Source organism: Nannospalax galili, unplaced genomic scaffold, assembly GCF_000622305.1.
Source record: "Nannospalax galili isolate Female #2095 unplaced genomic scaffold, S.galili_v1.0 scaffold737, whole genome shotgun sequence".
NCBI classification, from domain to species: Eukaryota; Metazoa; Chordata; class Mammalia; order Rodentia; family Spalacidae; genus Nannospalax; species Nannospalax galili.
Genome location: NW_008341172.1, coordinates 2836545 through 2851589, shown reverse-complemented (window position 1 = coordinate 2851589; position 15045 = coordinate 2836545).

The window sequence follows — 15045 nt, the reverse complement described above, 5'->3', positions numbered from 1 at the left end:
TCCTAGATGTGTGTGCCCAGGCTGGGTCCAACCACATAGCCTGCTTGGGAGGTGAACTCATCTGCTTGTTATAAGATATTCCTGTCAAACACATGTCTGACCTTACAAGCCCAAGTTCCCTGGTGAGCTTTTTGCATTAGTTACTTTTCTCATTGCTGCAACAAAATGCCTGACAAAAGTAACTTCAGGGAGGAAGGGTTTATTTTGGCTCACAGTTTTGAGGGTACTGCTCCCAACCCATGGAATGAAGCCACTCACAGTTAATTCAAGTGGGTCTTCCCACCTCCATTAATCTAATCTAGAAACACCCTCATGTGCCTGAGGTTAATTTCCATGACAATTCTCCATCCTGTTTGGTTGTCAATCAATATTAACATTCACTTCCAGCTTTCTATCCTATACCTCATCTTTGTTATTGTTTTCTGTCTCTGGCAGTGACACTGCAGGACCCAGTGCTCAATGGCCTCAATATCCTCTCTCCCCTTGCTGTTGCTCTGGTAGTCCCAGGGCTGTCTTCCTTCCTTAGCATGCCCTGCCTTTTCATAGCTTGCATCTCCATCCTACTCCCTTGCAAATTTGTCTTCCTAAAATTTCAGTTGAGGTATGTTACTTATAACTACAAATTTTAATATGAATATCTTACCCCTTCTCTTCCAACTGTTGTATTAAATGTGTGGTCCTCAGACCCCCCGAGTCAACCTCCTCACACTCCTATCCCCCTTACCCACTATCCGATAGAAATATAGATTCCAATGCCTACTAGGAATCCCAGTCTCCGGGTCAGACTTTATATGATGTTGAAGAAACAATGTCTTGCCCAAAAAGGATGCGTGCCTTTGTGATTTGGAACCTCTCTAGGGTCTTCCCTAACGGGTTCACATCCCTGTCTAGTCTCTCAGGGCTCACCCAGACTCTTCTACTAATAACCTGTCATACATCAGCCATTGTAGTCTCGAACTAGAATGTTCTTTCTATTCTTGTACTATATTGAAGTCCTCTTCCTCTCCCCTACTTTGTACTTTCCCACAGAATGGCACCTTTAGGGGATGAGTGATATGTACCCCACACCAGGCTGAGTCACTGTCGGCACACCCTAAAGGGCCACCCTGGCTCTTGGCCATGGCTCACTGCTGCATCCTGTGCCTCATAAGAACTATAGAGCTGAGATAAATCACAGAACCTTAGGAGAACATCACCATGTCCCATGCAGGTAGCCATTCTAGCTTGAGCTTTGGGTCTCCAGTACCACAGCAAGGGGAGAAAGACAAAGGTGTTCAGCTTTGGGGTCACAGTAGCAGTGTCGCAAGTTTAGGAGTCTGTTTTTGCAAGCTTGCCCGCTACAGAAGGCAGCTGAGTCTGACAGAGTATCTTACTGACCTCCTAAACAATACTGAGCTATACACAGGGCAGGGAGCCTAGGCAGAGCAGGGCACAGAGCAACACAGAGAAGTACTCACGGGCCCATGTGAAGGATGACTCATGGCAATGCAAAGAGGGGAAGAAAGCATGAAGGGTGAGCTTGATCCTCAAATCCAAGAATGTAGCACCTACTTCTGTAGCTCTGAAGGGCCTGTTCCCACAGCGAGTCCACACGTCCTGGGAAGTCAAGTTCTCCCAGGTTATACTATGGCACATTGGGATGTCTTGCTACTCAGCAGATAGAAAAGCCAGCAGACAACTCTCCTTCTCTCCTTGTCATTTTCAAGTTTCATCTGATACCAACTGTCCCCAGGGTGCCTAAGTCCTGAGGGTATCCCTATGCTGAGTGCATCAATCTTGTCACAAAAGATTGAGGATAGCACTCGTGTCAAGGATAGTACCACTACTGATAAGGCCTTCAAGGACAGACTGTCTTCAGAAAAATCCCATAGGCTTATGCAACATCACTGAACAAATACATACTGATGGAGAGGCTTCTTTAAAATGGGTATCAAGCTGGGCCTGGTGGCACACACCTTTAGTCCCAAGACTCAGGAGGCAGAAGCAGGTGGATCTCTGTGAGATCGAGGTCAGCCTGGTCTACATAGCAAGTTCCAGGCTAGCTGGGGCTACAGAGAGACGTTGTTTCAAAACAAACAAACAAAAAAGGTATCAAAATGAATATGAGCAGCTCCTGGAACTTAACTTTGCTAATGAGATTTGAACTTGAATTTCAAAAAGAAAAATACATTGAAGGAACCAGAGCATGTTGATTTATAATTTATAAAGGTGAAGGTAAAAGAACAGAATATGTTACAAACTGCTTATTACAGACACCATGGTAAAAAGCAGGAAAGAGCACAAACTTACCCAGGGCATATAAATTATAAAATAAAAAGTTCATACAAATCAAAAATTACTAAAATTCAATTATTTTAAGCATCCAAAAGTTCAATGCAGTTCATTCTCTCTGAGCATGCCCACACGCAGCCCAGAAGAATTCATTTCGAATGCTGAACACACTGTCAGGGACCACAGTGCGCTCTGGTTATTCCAGATCCAGCAGAGTGCATCTGCTAAAGAGTCTTGATAAGAACACTCACAACTCGCCCTCTGAGGTCTTATCTTCTTTATGAATTGATGCTTTTTACACTTAGTGGTTGATACCAAAGAAAAACAATATATTCTGTGGAAATAAGTAGCCAAGCCCATGGATTTCTTCAAAATACTCTCTACTGCCTTTGAATCATGATTTTGCAGAGACTCAAAGAACAATGTTTAGAAGAGAAAGGCAATTTTCAGAGGGAGCTTCCTAACAGCAGTGTGGGTCTGAGCTGGATGAGTGGCCTGGTTTCCTTCAGCCATACTGAGGACTTCCAACAGGCTGGGCAGAGACCTTTCCAAGTAGATGCTTACAACGTCATGAAGGAGAGGACACTAAAAGGGGACCTCAAATTAACCGAAAGAAGAAAAGAACAACCAAGTTGCTCACAAGCTCAGCGGAAAGGAGGGTTCCATCTCACTGGAGGTCTCAAGACATTCCTGAGCAAATTTGTGCCATCAATACTCCTTGTGACTGTTACCTTGCAATACTCCTTGACTGTTATCTTGACTGTTTTATGTTAAATAACCTATGATCACATGTGTCCTTAGAGATTGCCAAAATGTCCAAACTCACTGAAAGTTTAATGTCCCCAGCATGATGTGTGTCCAAGCCCACCGTGTCATTAATGCTGTTATTTTGCTTGCACTCTGTCCAAAACTTCAAAGGTTTGAGGCGAAATGGCTAGGCAACACGAAAAATGTGCATCTTACAGAGTAACTGGCCTGACTCTGCAGTGGCTTCAAGGGAGTCACAACAAGCGCCACTTTTATTCACTCTTGGGCCACAGGAAAGCTACAGACAGATGCTGAAGCCTCCTTGGAGGAGACGGTGGAAAGGGAGGCATAGGATGTTCACATCTCCCATGTTAATCTTCCCAGTGGAGGGACAGGTGGGGTTGGGATGCAGGTAGAGCAAAGGCATTAGCTATTGTGTATTGTGAGAAGTAAATCGGGGGCAGAGGGGAATCAAGGAGACATAATCCAAGTCAACAACAACTATTGGACTGTTATCTATAAGCCAGGTCATGTCTATTTGGCTGCACTGCCCCAGGACCAGCCTGGGTCCAGGAAGAGGAGAAAGAGGAGATCGATAAAGAAACCATCCTAGATGGAGACCCCAGAGAGGGTACAGGAGCAAGCCCAGGCTCGGGAGTGCAGGCTACCCTCCTGCTGTGTGGTGAAGCTGATCTCCCTCCAAGCTGGTTCGTTTCCACCTGGGAACTCCAGGTGTGCTCCTTGCTGTGAACATGTTCATCTCTAAAGTAGGACCATAAACCCCACTTCACTTCCCTGGTAGTAGTAAACTGTGACAGGAAAGCATTGTCGAGTGCAACAGGATGCCTCTTTGAAGTAACAGAAACTTTGAAGTAACAGACTGGTGTTGTCTTGCTGCTAAGCTGAGGGTACATTCCAGGCCTACCTGTGAGATCAGAAAGCCAGGGATTCTTATCCAGTCAGACCAGGGAGCAGGCCTCCCTTCCAGTTAAGACAAATTACATGTTCCCTATCTCCTAAGGTGGGTCTGTCGACACTTCCATGCCACACCACGTTGGGGACCTGCTCTCAGACAAAAGCAGAAGGTTCTAGAAGTGTCAGCCTTTCACTCAAGTTCAAACTCCCATGTATGAATTCCACATTCAACTTCTAAGCACGTCTTTTTTTGTGGTTTCCAGTGGCTTGGAAGATAGATGGAGACCATATATTGAAGTTCCTGTCCAAATAGGGTTTTGATTGCCTGACCTGTATAACTCTCTCGTACTTAGAACAGGAAAAAAATCAGCTACATTTATAAATGGGAGCCTTAGAATTTTTAAAAATTATTTATCTATTTATTTTTACTTTGTGTGTATGAATGTCTCACCTGCATGTGGGTAAGTGCACCTGTGTGCAATGCCTGCAGAGGTCAGAATAGGACATTGGATAACCTGGAACTAGAGTTACAGACAGTTATTAGCTGCCATGTGGATTCTGGGAACCAAACTCGGGTCCACTGCAAGAACAACGATTGCTCTTAACTGCTGAGTCATCTCTCCAGCCCTCAGAATCTTACAATATTGAAAAAGAAAATAAGTTCATGTTTTCTTAAATGTATGAAGAGAGAAGTTGGAGAATTTGTTATAAGTTATCTGATGTTGAAGTTAAACTTCTTGATGATTACTGAAATCAGTTTGCTGTATATAGCCCTTTAAACATTTGTGTTCCTCAGGAGCACAGCACAAAAGTCTCCATGCTCCAGCTGCCTCTGTGAAACCTCCCCAAGCAGCTAGCTTGGGGTGACTCCAGGACCCAGAACCAGAGCAAGCTGAAGAAACAGGCCCCAGTCACTGTCTTGCTGCTTCCTGTGATGCCTCTACCTGGAATTTTCCTCTACTTTGCTCTGTCTGGAGAAGCTCAGCTCTTTAATCGAAGTCTTGCTCAACTGTGACTTCTCACTTTCTTCATACTCTCTCAATAGCCTCATGGTGTGTCTACTGAGTGGGGTGTTTTCTGTCTGTATCTCACTGAAAGGTACAATGATCTCATACAAGTCATATGTCACCTGCAGTCACTGGCCTATGACATCATGAATAAATGCACTCGGTGCATACACTTATCAAAGCATTGTACAGCACTCCATTAAATTTTTGTTTTTATGTGTTGTCTAAAAAGATAACTTTAACTTGAAAAAGATTTGACCCCCTGCTTTGGGAATTAACTTTGAATGACATGTGAGTCAATAATAATGCTTTGGAGTAAAAACCTCATCTTTTGTCTTTCTCCCTCAGCAGGAGGAAAGCGCAAGAGAACCGCTCTTGTGTATTCATAAACATCAGACGTAAGCAGTATCAAGTTTTTGATGCAACTGTTTGCCAGTTTCTCTTTTTGTCCCTTGTTGTAGGGCAATCTGCATTAATAAACCGTGATGGAAATTTTTAAAAATTAGTAAACTATGTTGAAAAAAGAGGAGATGGAAATTTTTAAAAATTAGTAAACTATGTTGAAAAAGGAGGAGATGGAAATTTTTAAAAATTAGTAAACTATGTTGAAAAAAGAGGAGAGGGAAAAAGAGGAGAAATCAAGCAGGTGAAAATCACAGAGAAGCCAGCACAGAAAAGATGTCCTGACGATCCTGTATGGATGCAGGAGGTGCTAGTTACCCAGATGGCCCTTGGGAAAGAAGGGTTCTCTCCACCTTTGACTGGAGAAGGTACTGCTACCCTGTCTCCAGGGGCCTTCAACTCTCCTTTGTAAGGGGATGGAGAAGCTTCCTTTGGGCAAGTCAGCATGCTCTGATAATCTGCCCCCTTGCCCACCCCTACAGAGATCAACAGCCAAGGTCAAGTGACTAGACAACCTGACTGGGGCTGTACTGGGCATGCTGCAGAGAAAAAGGGCCACTCCCCAAAGGAATCACAGTGCAGATGGTCTCCAACTTACCTTAGTTTGAATTAATGTTTTTTATTTCACAATAGCATGAAAATGAAATACATCCAGTAAGATTATCCTTTGAATTTTGATATGGCTTTTTTTTTTTTCAAAATAAATATCTACTCTTTATTAAGAGACTGGATAAAGGGGGCATTGCTGGAGAGATGGCTCAGCAGTTAAGAGCACTGACTGCTCTTGCAGAGGACCCAGGTTCAGATTCTAACACCCACAATGCAACTAACAACCATCTATAACTCCAGATTCAGGGGATCTGACGCCCTCTTCTGGCCTCCATAGGCATTGCACAACACAGTTACACATATATATGCAGGCAAAACATTCATACGCATGAAATAAAATCAGTCAATTAATTTTTGAAGAACCTAAAAAAAGAAGGAAACAAAAATAGAAAAATCTGGGGCTGGAGAGATGGCTCAGCAGTTAAGAACACTGGTTGTTCTTCCAGAAGACCCAGATTCGAATCCCAGCACCCACATGGCAGCTAACAACTGTTCGTAACCTAGTTCCAGGGGACTTGACAGCCTCTTCTGTCCTCCATGGGCATTGCACAACATGGGTGCACTTACCTACATGCAGGCAATACATGCATACAGCTAAAACAAAAATAATAGATAATATTTTTTAAAAAAGAATAGAAAAATCATTGAAAAAATTTCAATAAAACTGGTTACTTTTTTACCTTTAAATTTTTTCAAGAGCTTCATACGGGCATTGCACTTGCATTATTTCCATCCTTCCCAGTGCCCCTCCTCCAACTTCTTCCACGTCCCTCCACTCCCTCCCAAGTACTTGTCCTCTTCTTTGATTATTATAGCTATATGTACATAGATACATTTATAAATACACGTTTATGTATATATAATGCATTGAATTCATTCAGTGCTGTTCATATGTACCTGTGTTTTGGGCTGCCCCCTTGGGATTAGACAACCTCTCAGGGTACTAGTCCCTGGAGAAAACTGATCCCCACCCCCATACCTCAGCATCCATTGACTGCCTACTGTTCTCCATCGTGATTTGGGACCCTGTGAAATTTTCTCCATCCACCTTGACAAAACTGATTTTGTCATTATGTAAATCTTGCTAGACTACCATCTGTGGATATTTTATTGTTTTTGCTTTTGGTTTTGAGGCAAGGTCTCATTATGTAGCCCTGGTTGGCCTGGAACTCACTATGTAGACCATGCTGACCTTGAACTCACAGAAATTCACCTGCCTCTGCTGCCCAAGTGCTGGAATTAAAGGTGAGTATCACCAAGCCCAGCATCCTTCAAGTTTTGAACTTGGATCCTTTCCTAGGTTAGCCATAATACAGTCAATCCTGTCTGAAATGTGGGGTAGTGGCAGCAAGTGGCAGCTCCCAGTCATAAGAGGTAACAACAGTGTAGTGTGTGTTGTGCTCTGAAGCAAGATGTTTGGTAGTTTAGATGGACTGATGCACTTCGACCTTTGGTATTTTCAACTTATAATGGGTTTATTCAGCTATACCTACTTAGAAAAGTCCCCTATGGGACTGGTTCTGGGGGATGCTGGGCAAGGTAGTGAGGAGCACAGTTTCAGATAAGAGATTGCTGTCAAACACAGCATGACATCCCCAGCAACGGCCCTGGAGATGTTGGAAACCAACATCACTCTAGGGATCCCAGAAGTATGAGAAAGCAGTGGCCCACACCAAGCAGGGGAGATGTGAACAGCCAGGATGTGGAGGGAGAGCAACGCAGCTAAACACTTCACTTCCTACTCATCCTGAGAGCCCACATTCACCAGCACCGCCAGTGACCACTGGGGTGGTTTCTGCCAATATGGGCTCTGCAGGTTAGAGGTTCAGGATACACAGAAAGGGTGCCACTGGGCTTGAAGCTGGAGTTGGCATTTGGGAGGTTCCTTTGCTGGGAGCTGGCAAGGAGAAGAAACTATCAACTCCCTGGTTGTCAGGACATGTGGTATTATCATTTATACAATGCAGAGGAACCAAGGGACCCACTTGGGCACCCTTGTCCTTTGTTAGTGTGGAAGGAAAATTGCAAAGAGTGCAGACCATTTGGACCAAGAAAGGCTTGGTGATCAGCAGTTCAGGCTCTTCAAGGACAAAAGCTAGGGTATTGTTCCTGGTTCAGAGACAGACTCTTCTACAAAGACATTTTCTATGGTTATGTCAAAATGCCTGAGGCTGGATATACATAAAGAAAAAGGCTTTCTATTTAGCTCACCATTTGGTGGTTCTAGAGTATGAAACTAACACCAACTTAGATTTATCCAGACAACTCCACTGCTGAGGACCCAATGGCTGATGGTATCCCAGTGGCAGGGATACATGAAAGGGAGAGATCCCAGAGATGCTGGAAGCTGGAAACTGGGTAGGCTTGCTGTCCATCTTTAATTACATTCTTCTCATGACAACTAACTAGGTCCGAGGGAACTACCCTTCGGAGGGCAACATTTATAATGGTCTAGTTACTTTCATTAGGTCCCACCTCTTAAAGATCTCACCTTCAGGACATCGAGGACCAAATTTCCTGCATGTGAACCCTGGCAGAAACCATATCTAAACAATAAAAATACCAGAAAAGATAGAGGAAGAAGCCCTTGTTGGACCAGCAACAAGACCCAGGGCTGAAATTTATCCTACTTACCTTCCTCTTGCGCATTTCCTCCAGGATAGGGTTGTTGGAAGTCTTAATTTGTGTTCTACTTGTATAACTGAATACTGGGAAATTTACAAAGAAGAGAAGTTTACTTAGCTCACAGTTCCAGAGGCTGGAAAAGCTAAGAGCATGAGGTCATCTTGCTGCATCGTACATGATACAAGTTGTCACAGGGTGACCCAAAGCAAGGTGCTAGCTCAGGTCTCTCTTCTTGTTCTTGGGCCTCTATACCATCTGGGGGACCACACTTAGGACCTCATCTAATGTGAATTATCTCCCAAAAGTCTGGCCACCAAATACATTAAAATTCCTAATCCATAAACTCTGGGGAATATATTCAAATCACAGTACCAGATATGCATCTGAATTTCAGATAGCTAGAGCAGTGTCAAACACTGCATACTCATACTTGACAGTTATTCACTTTTTGTCTGAAATTCAAAGTCATTTCTGAATTCCACAATTTTATGTACCATAACCTCTTCCAGGCAGAGAGGCACACAGGCCACCCCCAGAAGCTTAAGCAGTAAGTAGAAGCAGACACTCTCCTACACTGCTCAGATCCTTGCCTGGGAGTGGTAGTCTTGTTTTCCCAGGTTTGGTAAGATAGTACTTGTGGATATTGCTCCAGGTAAAGAAACTACCACGTTCCATTCATCTCTTTACATAGACGCAGCCCAAAGCACCTGGCCACCCATCGGTATAAGCACCCTTCCCCACCTTGGGGCTGGCTCCTCCTAGCTCCAGGTTTCTGTAAGTGGTCTGCCACCATCTTGGTTAGCACTGCTTCTGCTCTGCTCTCTCTGCCCAATCCTGTTTTCTTCCCCCTTGACTTCAGAGATATTCATCCCAAGAGCTTCCTAAGACAGGCTAAGCATCTATAATTCAAAAACCTCTTGAGCATTAGTATAATGTTACAGATGGGGGGTCTGGAGAGATGGCTCAGCAGTTAAGAGCACTGGCTGCTCTTGCAGAGGAACTGGCTTCGATTCCCAGCACCCATATGATAGTTTAACAACCATCCATAACTCCAGTTCCAGGGGATCCGACACCCTCTTCTAACCTCCACAGGCATTGCACGACAGAGGTACACTTACACACTCATACACATAAAATAAAAATAATAAATAAAAGATGGAACGCCAACACAATGAAACACTTTATTTTATGCACAATATTATTGAAAGCATTCTATAAAATTACCTTCAGGCTGTGTGTAAAAGGTATGTGTGAAACAATGGATTACATGTTTAGATATGGGTCCTGGATTGATTTCCTTCCCTGTCTCAAGCCCTGTAGCAAGAGCTTGAGACGGTTGGTCACATCGCATCCACAGTCAGGAAGCAGAGAAAAATGAATGTTGATGCCCAGGACCCAGGCCAAGGAATTATTATTCCATTCACAGGTAAAATGGGCCTTCCCATCTCAACTGACTGAATCAAAGTAATCCCTCACACACACATCCATGGACTAATCTAACCAAAAGAATTCCTCATAGGTATTCCTAGAGGTTTGTCTGCTAGGTAATTCTAGTTCCTGTCAACTTAACAATAATTAGCCGTCACAGGCCCCAAATAAGCTATCTCAGTATGTATATTCCAATATTCCACAATTAAAAAAAAAAAACAAATCAGAGGTAGTTCTTGTTCCAAACCTTTTGGATGCAAGATACTCAACCCATAAAGTGAGACTTCATTTCAGTCACCACTTCCCCTATGACAGACGAAGTGTGTGGATTCTTGGTGGTACCGTTTTCCAATCTCGGCAGCAGGAGTCTTTCAGTCCTACTTCTGCAGGCTCTCATGTTCTCTTCCTTATTATCCTCTGTGACCCATCTGTCTGCTATGACTGACAACATGTGCCTCTCCCTAGAACCCTTCCAGGACTTCTGGTCATTCCTCTTTGTCTGTCAGTCCCAGCTACAATCAGACATTTGTTATGACTCTCTTCTCCTAACAAGGGATGTGGGACATGGTGCTATGGCTACTGCTGAACACCAACATAAAAAGCTAGTGCAAGGTTCTTCCTGAATCCTTTCTTCCTGCCAGTGACCAGGGATGTTCCAGATTGACCCATCCTGAATATCTCACATGAACAAGAAGGAACTCACACCCCCAAAGGGGACTAGTTTGTTGTTTATAAACATGAAGAAAGGAGGCATGTTGCCCTAGAGTCTTACACTTTGTGACTCCTCATTACATAATTGATTAAAATGACAAGTCTCATTTCCTACAAGCCTGAAAGTGGGTTATACTCTGGGTACCATATCACAATCTAACTTTTCTTAAAACATATACTCTACCATCCCAAGTGCCCCAAGTGGTAAGAATACAGCCTCCTCTGTGACAAGTGATGGGTACACTGTTCTCCAGTGTTTGGCTAAAAGAACGGCAGATGCAGTTTAGAATAATCCAGTATCAAGTACTGCTGCAAATGGGTGAAATTAGATAATGCCATTTGCCTTTTCCTATTGCTTCAGTTTTCAGAAAGTTGTCCATGGAGATTGCACACAATTTGTATTTTTGTTGGCTTGGGAAAGGGAATTGGCAGTAGCAAGTGGTTCCTTGCTTAGAGACACGTCACTGCTTACGCAGCAAGCACAAGTCAGCAAGAAAGGAGCATTACAACGGAAGGTCTTAGAGTGCTGGCAATCAAAGGGGACAAAAGGGGACTAGTTCGTTGTTTACAAACATGAAGAAAGGAGGCATGTTGCCCTAGAGTCTTACACTTTGTGGCTCCTCATTACATAATTGATTAAATGACAAGTCTCATTTCCTATAAGCCTGAAAGTGGGTTATACTCTGCTAGGAAAAAGCTACATGTGTCTGTTCACTCCAGGCACTAAAGAAGCGACAAGCTGCTTCTCAGCATCTGGTGCTCTGGGGATGTTTGATGTTAGAACTGTGCAAAGTCATCAAATATACAATTAGCACAGTCGATTCATATCTATACAAAAAGTTATACAGTTTTATGTGTCATATTGCATTAACAAAGAATGTGTCACTTTACTCAGAACACTCAGTTCAGTTCAGTTCTTGGGATCTGCCTGTCTCAGTCCCCCAAGGCTGAATTTATATGCATACAAAGCCATGGCCATATTTTCACATAAATGCTTAGGATTCAAACTCAGGTCCTCATGCTTGCAGAGTAGGCACTCTTACCCACTGAGCCATCTCCCCCACCCCTGACTTGCAAACTAAGGCTGCAGAGACGGCCAGTATCTCCTCTGGGTCTTCCCCTGAATTTATACAGCTGGACTAAATATGGCTACTCTGCCCACCAGGCAGATATGGTTGAAGGATCAAATGACATAAAGTCTATGACACCTCCCAAGTACTGATATAGGATACAAACAACCACACTCCCACTCTGGTGAACATTTGCGATATATGTGTATCACTTCATTATCACAACAGCACAGGGGGCAGGGTCACCATCATTCCCTTGACTATGGGCAAGTTAAAGTGCCATCCAAGGCCTCAGTGGTGTGCTCTCATTGAAGGCTGATCACCTCCTCCCTGCCATTTACCAGAGTAGTCAAGGATCATACATAGCATTCCACAGCATAGAACCAGAGCATAAGATGTTATTTATCAGCAATGACCTGCATCAAAACCACAGAGCATTTTTGTATTTTCCTGTTTTTTTAATTTTTTAATTTATTTATGCTTTTTATGTGTATGAGTGTTTTGCCTAGTTGTATGTAAGTGCACCTATGCCATGCAATGCCTGTGGAGGCCAGAAGATGGCATTGGATCCTCTGGAACTGGAGTTACTGGTGGTTGTTAGGCATCATATGGATGTTGGAAACCAAACTCAGGTCTTCTGCAAGAGCAGCCAGTGCTCTTTGAGCCATCTCTCCAGCCTTTTCCTGTTTTGTTTTTTTTTTAAATAAGCTATTAAAAATTATTGCATTTAAATATTTTTCAATGATAGAATTTCACTGTTTTTTTTTTTAATAAATTGTAATCCTCCTCCACTTTAAAGACCAAATTAGTGAGAAAGTACACTTATCCAAAATATAATTTCAGTCTTTTGGGGGTTTTGCTTTGCCGTGCTGTGCTATGTTGAGTATTGAACCCACACCTAGCATGTGATTAGCAATCATTCTACTGCTGTGGTTTGCTGAAGTTCACCCCTGACCAAGAAATTATTTTGTGTGTCTAATAGATGCTTTGTAAGCCATTTTTTTCTTGCAAGTGAATGTACAATTTGAATTTTACTTATTTTTATTTTATGTGTATGAATAGTTCGCCTGCATATATATAGGTGCACCTGTATTATACAATGCCTGTAGAGGTCAGAAGATGGCATTTGATCTTCTGAAACTGTAATTATAAATGAGTGTTAGGTACCATGTGGATTCTGGGAACCGAATCCAGGTCTTCTACAAGAGCAGCCAGTGCTCTTAATTGCTGAGTCATCTGTCCAGCCCAGAGTATATAATTTTAAAAGATCAATTCTTTAAATGTTGAATTTTGGTATATTCAACTTTGGACACAGTCTTTTAATATGAATTGGAAGTTTGCTTCATTTAGATTGTGTTCCCTGTTCAACAGCTATTTATCCAAATAATTCACTGAAATAATTTGCATATGGACAGTGAAGGTTGGCCTTTGTGACAGTCGGCATTTGAGGACAAATGTTTATTGTGGGAAGTGATTTTCTCAAGTCTCACTGGGAAACAGATAAGAGGAAACTTCAACTCCAAAGCCTGTCATTTCTCTTTCAATCACTGCTACAGTACAAGAAGTTCTTGGTAAGCAATAGGCAGCACCCATCTGGTCACTCCATCCTCTCCCTCAGCAACAATAGAGCTATCAAGACCTTCATTGATTCAAAAGTAAGTTTTAGGGGCTGGAGAGATGGCTCAGCCATGAAGAGTACTGACTGCTCTTCCAGAGGACCCGGGTTCGATTTCCAACACCCAAACGGCAACTAACAACCATCGGTAATTCCAGTTCCAAGGGATCCAAGGTTCACTTCTGGCCTCTGCAGACTCTGTATGACACGGGTGCATTTACATACATGCAGGCAAGACCCTCATACACATAAAATAAAAATAAAGAAAGAAGTTTTATTCATTGGTAAAGAGAAACTATTGCTTGCAAGGAACTGACGAAATTGGAGTTCATCATGTAAAATGAAATAAAGCAGTCTTGCAGACAAGTGTCTCATTTGTGAAGTTTAGGTGGGATGAACAATATGAGACTAAAAGGATGACTGCTTTGGGGTACAGAAAGGGGAACGTGAGGGGTGAGTGATAAGAAATGGCAACAGAGAGGGTGAATGTGATCAGAGCATTCTAGCTCTGTGTATGGAGATGTCATAATGAAACCCTTTTCTCTGTACAATTAATACATGTTAATAAAAATGTGAAGAGACCTAGTGATTCAAATAATTTATTCTTTACGTTCACCTAATGGTTAAAATATCACTTCTAAGTAGATCCATATGACAAACAAGTAAACCAGAAGATGGCGTTGAAGATTAGAGATCACATTTTAAAATGAGAGAGCTGTGTAAACTCTCAAAATGTTTCTTGCAATGACTGTTGTTTAAACTTCTAAAAACAGAGGATGTGGATGGGTGAGGAAAATGTTGAAACCATCTAAGCCAGTACAGAGGACACGTGTATGAAAGTACAGAAAGCTCTAGTTTGCCATTTTTGCCCTCAACAGTCCCATTTGCACATTTTGAAGCAAAGCAATTCCTTGACGGGGATGCAGTGCCGCCTGACGCAGCTACCTCTGCTTTGCTCCTAGAGGTGTCTCCAGTGCCCAGGGTAGTTTCTGACAGATAGAAGGTGCTCAAAGAATATTTGTGAATGAATAAAGCCTTGAAAGGAGAGGAAAACAGGTGTGACCAAAATTTTCTTTGAACGAAACTCCGTTGTTTATTACACAGACTCTGACAATGGAAAATTTACCGCTGTGAAAGAAAAGCATGTCATCCTGTTAATTTCTGAGAAAGTGTGTTAGTTTTAGGAAAAAGCATACCTGTGTGTCCCTCCTGCCTGTGCTGCAGTGGCTGAATTCAGCTGTTCAGTTAGTTAGGAGACCAGGAACTGTCACATAAGATGAAAAGAAAAACTGAGAAGTGAAATGAAAAGCTCTGCAAAAGTTGCAAGTTGACCTTGAGTGGCGGTGATCTAAAATCATATAGAAACTGGTGATCTGATGGTTTACCTGAAAACACCAAGTAAACAAATGCTCAGCCCATCCAAGGTCTGGTGAAAGTCAGTGGGTTAGAAAGTCTAGGGAAAGCCCAGGGAGTTAGTTCTGGAGGTCGAAGACACCCAGGAAAAATAAGCAAAATCCTAGGTCCACTGTTACTATTTTTTGAGGGGGAGAGGCATTTATACTTCGCTTAGAAAACTGACCAGACTGAGGTTAAAACTATCATTTTAGGGTGAACTGACGTCGGGAAATGCTTAAGTACTTGGATA